This window comes from Erpetoichthys calabaricus, chromosome 5 (genome assembly GCF_900747795.2).
Source record: "Erpetoichthys calabaricus chromosome 5, fErpCal1.3, whole genome shotgun sequence".
Lineage (NCBI taxonomy): Eukaryota > Metazoa > Chordata > Cladistia > Polypteriformes > Polypteridae > Erpetoichthys > Erpetoichthys calabaricus.
In genome coordinates this window covers 108847609-108855240 of record NC_041398.2, presented here as the reverse complement: position 1 = coordinate 108855240, position 7632 = coordinate 108847609, and the positions used below count along the sequence as shown (strand labels likewise).

The 7632-nt window shown below is 37.1% G+C and overlaps 1 long non-coding RNA gene across 1 annotated transcript in view; it reads left to right on the top strand.

Moving 5' to 3' along the window:
• The first annotated feature begins 2901 nt into the window (after window positions 1–2901).
• Window positions 2902–7632, top strand: part of LOC127527950 (uncharacterized) — a 140933-nt gene continuing 136202 nt past the window's right edge. Inside the window, exon 1 of the long non-coding RNA XR_007935140.1 lies at window positions 2902–2946. This is a non-coding gene — a long non-coding RNA (uncharacterized LOC127527950). The remainder of the gene's footprint in view (window positions 2947–7632) is intronic.

Sequence of the window (7632 nt, the reverse complement as noted above, 5' to 3'; positions counted from 1 at the left end):
ACATCAAAAACTTTGTTTGGGAAAATGGACATACTCAAAAATATTAGTCTGAGCGAATTCATCATTCATTTTGACAGCCAGCCAATCAGGTGTAACTAACAATCACGTGTTGCAAATTTTATAATAAGATAATAATTATAATATGAAAATAATTATAATAATTATAATATATAAAGACCATCACAAAATATAATCGCAAACAGATCTTTGCATGATACCTTGGCGAACTCGGCATGTCCTGCTGTTTCATTGAAGGACATGTGAGGCAGATTCACCAATAATATCCACTAGCAGTATGACACCCGACCTCCTGCTGCATCCAAATAGTGCCATCTTTCACCTTTACGCCTGGTGCAGCTGCGTTGTTCTTATGCGTGAGTAGACGTTTCTTTTGGGGAGGGCTTCTGTTCTCTTCCTTTGATGTAGAACTCTCATACTCATCTGAGTTCACCGCTGTTATAGCATACCTTTATTTGAAAATATCTGTGTCAGATCAGGGGGAGCATGAACGTAACTGAGAGAATAAAACTGAAAAAAAATGCTAACCTTTACAAGTACCATAAATTTACACCAGCTGTTACAGACTCAAATCAAATGTTTATTTTCTATAATAGTAACAATAAGAGCAGCTCACTACTGAAAATGGGCATTTTTGGGAAGCGGCCAGAATCTAACCCATAACCTCTTGATTATAAGTCAGAAGTTCTTACCACTGCACCACCCAAGTGGTTGTTTCAGTAGTTGTGCCATAACCCGATTTCTTTTTCTTCGGTTATATTCTTGAAAAAAAGATCACTTGTTTTGTTATATAGGTGTACTTTTTGTGAAAGTGTTCATTTGATGTTTGAACTTTAGTCTTCACATATGATACACTTCATGTCCAAATTTTATCATTAGTACTATAACATGAAAAAAGTTTGTTTTAGGTATGTGTTCAACATTTCTTGCATTTCTCGCATTTCCTGTCATCTTACATTTTACGTAGATCATTGTAGACACGGAACACACATGAAATGTATGTGTTCCAAATAACAATATATTATTTACTCTATACAACTCAAGGCACCTCACACCCAAATAAACAAGACTTGAGCTGATAGAAATTTTTGTCCGTGTTGAGCTCGTCGGTGGGGTTGGGTGGGGTGGATCTGATAGCAGGCTTTTTGCTGCTTGTACTGATCGACACATTTACAAAACAAAAGACCCTAATGGAGAGGTTCTACTGATAGATCGCACTGCTCGGAAACATTTTAACAAAGTAGTCAACAGTTTCGTGCAAAAGAAATAAAACGTGTTTTGAGTGTGTTTATAATTTCTGTGTGTATCATACAATACAAGGCTGGTAAGATTTATATTTATAATTACACCACAAGAATTAGGAATGACTAATTATAAAAAACACCTTTAAAATATATTAAATTAACGTGTATCTTTAGTAAAAAATGTAGTACAATTAATGTTATAAATGGCATCAAATATATACAGTAATCCCTCGCTATATTGCGCTTCGACTTTCGCGGATTTTTTGCTGGTTCGCGGATTTCTGCGGACAATGGGTCTTTTAATTTCTGGTACATGCTTCCTCAGTTGGTTTGCCCAGTTGATTTCATACAAGGGACGCTATTGGCAGATGGCTGAGAAGCTACCTAATCAGAGCATGTATTACGTATTAAATAAAACTCCTCAAATATATTGTGAGCACAGGGGCTGTTCGCACCCCTAGAAGATACGGCCACTCCTCAAAAAAACACTGAAAGATTACCTTCACATTGCTCTCTTCCTTGCTGGGCTTAAATGTGGCTCTTTTGTCAAGCGATATGCTTCCTGCATGGTGCTTCACATACTTAAAAGCTCGAACGCACGTATTAATTTTTAATTGTTTGTTTTTCTCTGTCTCTCTCTGACATTCTGTGCTCCTGATGGAGGGCGTGTTAACCGGGGTTGGTGGGACGGGTGATCACACCACTAGACAACAACAACAACATTTATTTATATAGCACATTTTCATACAATGTCCTGCGGTGGGTTGGCACCCTGCCCAGGATTGGTTCCTGCCTTGTGCCCTGTGTTGGCTGGGATTGGCTCCAGCAGACCCCCGTGACCCTGTGTTCGGATTCAGCGGGTTGGAAAATGGATGGATGGATGGATTTTCATACAAAAAGTAGCTCAAAGTGCTTTACATAATGAAGAAAAGAAAAATAAAAGACAAATAAGAAATTAAAATAAGACAACATTAGTTAACATAGAAAGGAGTAAGGTCCGATGGCCAGGGTGGACAGAAAAAACAAAAAAAAAAACTCCAGAAGGCTGGAGAAAAAAAATAAAATCTGTAGGGGTTCCAGGCAACGAGACCGGCCAGTCCCCTCTGGGCACTCTACCTAACATAAATGAAATAGTCCTCTTTGTAGTTCGGGTTTTCACAGAGTCACTTGATGCTGATGGTCATACAGACTTCTGGCTTTTAATCCATCCATCATTGTTGGATCATCATGGTGCTTTGGGTAGATGGTGGTGGCGCATGCCACCACCAACAGGACACCGGAAAAGGAAACAGAAGAGAGAGTAGGGGTTAGTACAGATTTTGAATGAATAGTTATTATAATGAATTGGATATACAGAGTATCAGGATTAAATTACAGTGAAGTTATGAGAAGGCCATGTTAAAATAATGTGTTTTCAGTAGTTTTTTAAAGTGCTCCACTGTATTAGCCTGGCGAATTCCTACTGGCAGGCTATTCCAGATTTTAGGTGCATAACAGCAGAAGGCCGCCTCACCACTTCTTTTAAGTTTTGCTCTTGGAATTCTAAGGAGACACTCAGTTGAGGATCTGAGGTTACGATTTGGAATATAAGGTGTCAGACATTCCGATATATAAGACGGGGCGAGATTATTTAAAGCTTTATAAACCATAAGCAGAATTTTAAAGTCAATTCTGAATGACACAGGTAACCAGTGTAGTGACATCAAAACTGGAGAAATGTGTTCGGATTTTCTTTTCCTGGTAAAGATTCTAGCAGCTGCATTCTGCACTAATTGCAAACGATTGATGTATTTTTTGGGTAGTCCTGAGAGGAGTGCGTTACAGTAATCTAGCCGACTGAAAACAAACGCATGAACTAATTTCTCTGCATCTTTCGATGATATAAGAGGTCTAACTTTTGCTATGTTTCTTAGGTGAAAAAATGCTGTCCTAGTGATCTGATTAATATGCGATTTAAAATTCAGATTACAATCAACGGTTACCCCTAAGCTTTTTACCTCCGATTTGACTTTTAATCTTAATGCATCCAGTTTATTTCTAATAGCCTCATTGTATCCATTATTGCCAATCACTAAGATTTTGGTTTTTTCTTTATTTAATTTGAGAAAGTTACTATTCATCCATTCTGAGATGCAGGTTAGACATTGTGTTAGGGAATCAAGAGATTTGGGGTCATTAGGTGCTATTGATACATACAGCTGTGTGTCATCAGCATAGCTGTGGTAGCTCACGTTATGTCCCGAGATAATCTGACCTAATGGAAGCATGTAGATTGAGAAGAGCAGCGGACCCAGGATAGAGCCTTGTGGAACACCATATAGAATATCATGTGTCTTTGAGTTATAATTACTACAACTAACAAAGAATTTTCTCCCTGCCATGTAGGATTCAAACCAATTTAAGACACTGCCAGAGAGGCCCACCCATTGACTAAGGCGATTCTTAAGAATATTATGATCAATGGTGTCAAATGCGGCACTCAGATCTAAGAGGATGAGAACAGATAAATGGCCTCTGTCTGCATTTACCCGCAAGTCATTTACTACTTTAACGAGTGCAGTTTCTGTGCTGTGATTTGTTCTAAAACCTGACTGAAATTTATCAAGAATAGCATGTTTATTGAGGTGCTCATTTAACTGTATAATGACTGCCTTCTCTAGAATTTTACTTAAGAAAGGCAGGTTAGAGATGGGTCTATAATTTTCAAGAGCAGAGGGGTCGAGATTATTTTTCTTAAGTAGGGGTTTAACTACCGCAGTCTTAAGACAGTCTGGGAAGACCCCTGTATCTAATGACGAATTTACTATGTCAAGAACATTATCAATAAGCACGCCCGATACTTCTTTGAAAAAATTTGTTGGTATTGGGTCAAGGGCACAGGTGGAGGGTTTCATTTGAGAAATTATTTTATGTAAATCAGGTAAATCTATCCTACTGAAAGACTTTAATTTGTTTATTATGGAGTACTGGGGTTTAGGAGGATCGTTAGTGTTGGGGAGATATACTATGTTATTTCTAATATCATTAATTTTTTGATTGAAAAATACAGCGATAGCCTCACAGGTTTTACTGAAAGTACTTAGGAGGCATTCCTTTGAGTTACCTGGGTTTAACAGACGATCAATCATCGAGAATAAAACTCTGGGATTACTAGCATTGTTATTTATAATCTTAGAGAAATAGCAGCACCTCTCAAGATGGACTGTGTTATTGTATTCTATTATTTTAACTTTTAATATTTCATAGTCAATAGTTAGTTTAGTTTTCCTCCATTTACGCTCAGCTCTACGGCATGTTCTCTTTAAATCAGACACTCTTTGGGTCTTCCATGGTATAACAATGCTAGAAGATTTTTTAACTGTCTTTTCAGGTGCAACTAAGTCAACAGCAGCCCTCACTTTAGTATTAAATCTTTCCACCTTACTATTTACATTCTCCTCGCTATTATAGTTGGCACTATAAACGGACTGATTGGTTAGAATGTTTGTAAGTTTTAAAGTTGCTGATGAGTCAAAGAAGCGTTTTTTAACAATATGCTTCTCATGAGTGTTTTCTATTATTATTTCTATATTAAAAAGTAGAAGAAAATGGTCTGATAGACCCGTATCAATGACCTGCTTTATATCAACTTTTAGTCCTTTAGTAATTACTACGTCTAACATATGACCTGCTTTATGTGTAGGCTGATTAACGAGCTGTCTCAAATCAAAAGAGTCCAGGAGGTTCATAAATTCTTTTACTTTTTGGTCACATTGATTATCTATATGAAAATTAAAGTCGCCGACTATTAAGAGTGTGTCATGGTTCGTAATTAAGATTGACATCAAGTTAGAGAATTCCTCAAAGAAAGACACATTAAATTTTGGAGGTCTATACACGGATAATACTAGAACGTGAGAATCTCCCTGAATAACAATGGTGAGATACTCAAAAGACTTGAATTTACCAAAACTGATATTTTTACATTTTAACCTGCTTGAGTAAATGTTTGCTAGTCCGCCACCTCTCTTTCCTTGGCGATCAGCACGAGTAAAACTGTAATCCGGAGGCGCAGATTCGATTAAAACAGCTGCGCCATCTGAGCTAAGCCACGTTTCACGATACGGACACTCCTCTAAAAAAATGCTGAAAGGCTACCTTAACATTGCTCCCTTCCTAGCAGCTGCGTTGTCCGGTGGTTCTTCGCATACTTAAAAGCCAAACAGCCCTATTGATTTCTGATTGTTTGCTTTTTTCTGTCTATCACTCTGACATTATCTGCTCCTGATGCGCACTCCTTTGAAGAGGAAGATATTTTTGCATTCTTTTAATTGTGAGACGGAACTGTCATCTCTGTCTTGTTAGGTAGCACTTTTTAAACTTTTGAAAAAGAGACAAATGTTTGTTTGCAGTGTTTGAATAAAGTTCCTGTCTCTCTACAACCTCCTGTGTTTCTGTGCAAATCTGTGACCCAAGCTTGACAATATAAAAATAACCATGTAAACAAATGGTTTCTACTTCGCGGATTTTCACCTTTCGCGGGGGGGTCTGGAACGCAACCCCCGCGATAGAGGAGGGATTACTGTATTGTTGTTTTTCGATAGACTCACAGTGTCGCTGACTTAAAAAGGCCATAAAAATAAAGTATATAATGCAGAAAAAATGTAGAATCCATGCATTATCTTAAAGTTCTGATCAATCTCATTTAGTTATTTTCTCAAAAAAAAACTTTAACACTAAGCACTTTGCAATATTTTATTAAACACCCTTAAATAAAATTCTAAATTGTTTAACAATGTTTTATATATGATTAAAAGCAGTGCCTACAAATAAAGTGTAAGCAGCTAAGTTAAATACTGGTCTTTAATGGATAATGAATAGTTCAGTCTAATAGTAATACTTTAATATAGACATAAACAGTACACAGGACTGTGATTCTTTTTTTATTGGTTGAATGTTTGGAATTCCAGCCAATTAACTGTTAAATTACATTAATTGTTTTAACTATAGCAAACTCAGTCAAACTTAATCCTTGCAACTGCATGTGGCTGCAAATTTTTGTTCCCACCAGTTTCACAACACTGAATGCTGAAAGATTGCAACTACTTCATTGTCATCCTCAGTTATGTGCTCATTATTAAATAATGGAGAATGAAATCTGTAAAAAGTAAGTTAAAAAAAGAACTGTAAATGATTCCAATATAGTATTCATAAATGCTTGGTACATTCTAATAAAAATACCAAACTAATTTTAATTATTTTTACATTGACCTTAAAATGTATAAACTAGGAAATAACAGCTTGCCTCATTAGATTAGGAGTCCAATTAAAAAACTGAACTTTGTTGGAACAAAAACCTGATTCCATAGTATTGTGAGTCACATATTGCATTTGAAATCTAAAGTAACACTGTTGGGCAAAAGTGGTCTTTTTAGAGTTTGTTAAAATTATTTCTGTTTTTTTTTGGTAACAGGACCCTAATAAAGCCTATGATTATAGTCTCATGACCTCAAAATCTGCCACAGATTTCAACTCGCTTTGGGTGTATATATTTGACACCTCCGCCCCAGGTTAATAATATGAAATATTAAAAAAAGATAACTTTTTAAAATTTGGTTTACTTATACTGCGGTGGGCAGGCACCTTGCCCGGGGTTTGTTTCCTGCCTTGCACACTGTGTTGGCTATGATTGGCTCCAGCAGACCCCCATGACCCTGTAGTTAGGATATAGCGGGTTGGATAATTGATGGATGGGTTTACTTATAATTCAAATAGATTAGTCCATATTACAGTATTATGAACTTTAAAGTTTTGCAATAGTTACTAACCTCTTCTATCCTGTTTTTTTCCTTCTGTTTTTTAAGCAGTAATGTTTTGCACTATGGCCATCTGACCAAAGTTCTCTGCAACCATCTATGTGGTTGTGAATTTGGTAGGGGGAGTACGCTCCCTGGGAATATGTTTGTTTGAGATTTTTGCTTTTACTAAACCAAAAATATATAAATATATATATAGTCACGTGTGTGCACGTGAAAGGCAGCTTAAGGGCTTTGGTGATGGCAATTACCTGCTGACCCAGGGGATGTATTCTAATGCCTTCTCTCTTCCTCCCTCTGCAGAACGAAAGATTGACGACCATTACACCATTGACATGACTTCCGTTGTCCGCCCTTCTGGTCCCACCCCTTCCTGCCTGAAACCCCTGTGAGCAGAAGTTCAGCCATTTTGAATCAGTTCTATTTTATGCTCTCATCTGATAAAAACACACGTGATTTTCTCGGAGACAATTTAACATCCCACAAGACAAGGCAGTGAGACAAAAGGACAGCTGTTGTACAGGCTTTTAAATGATTGACACACAGCGTGACAAGCAAAATGCGCAGCTCAGCAA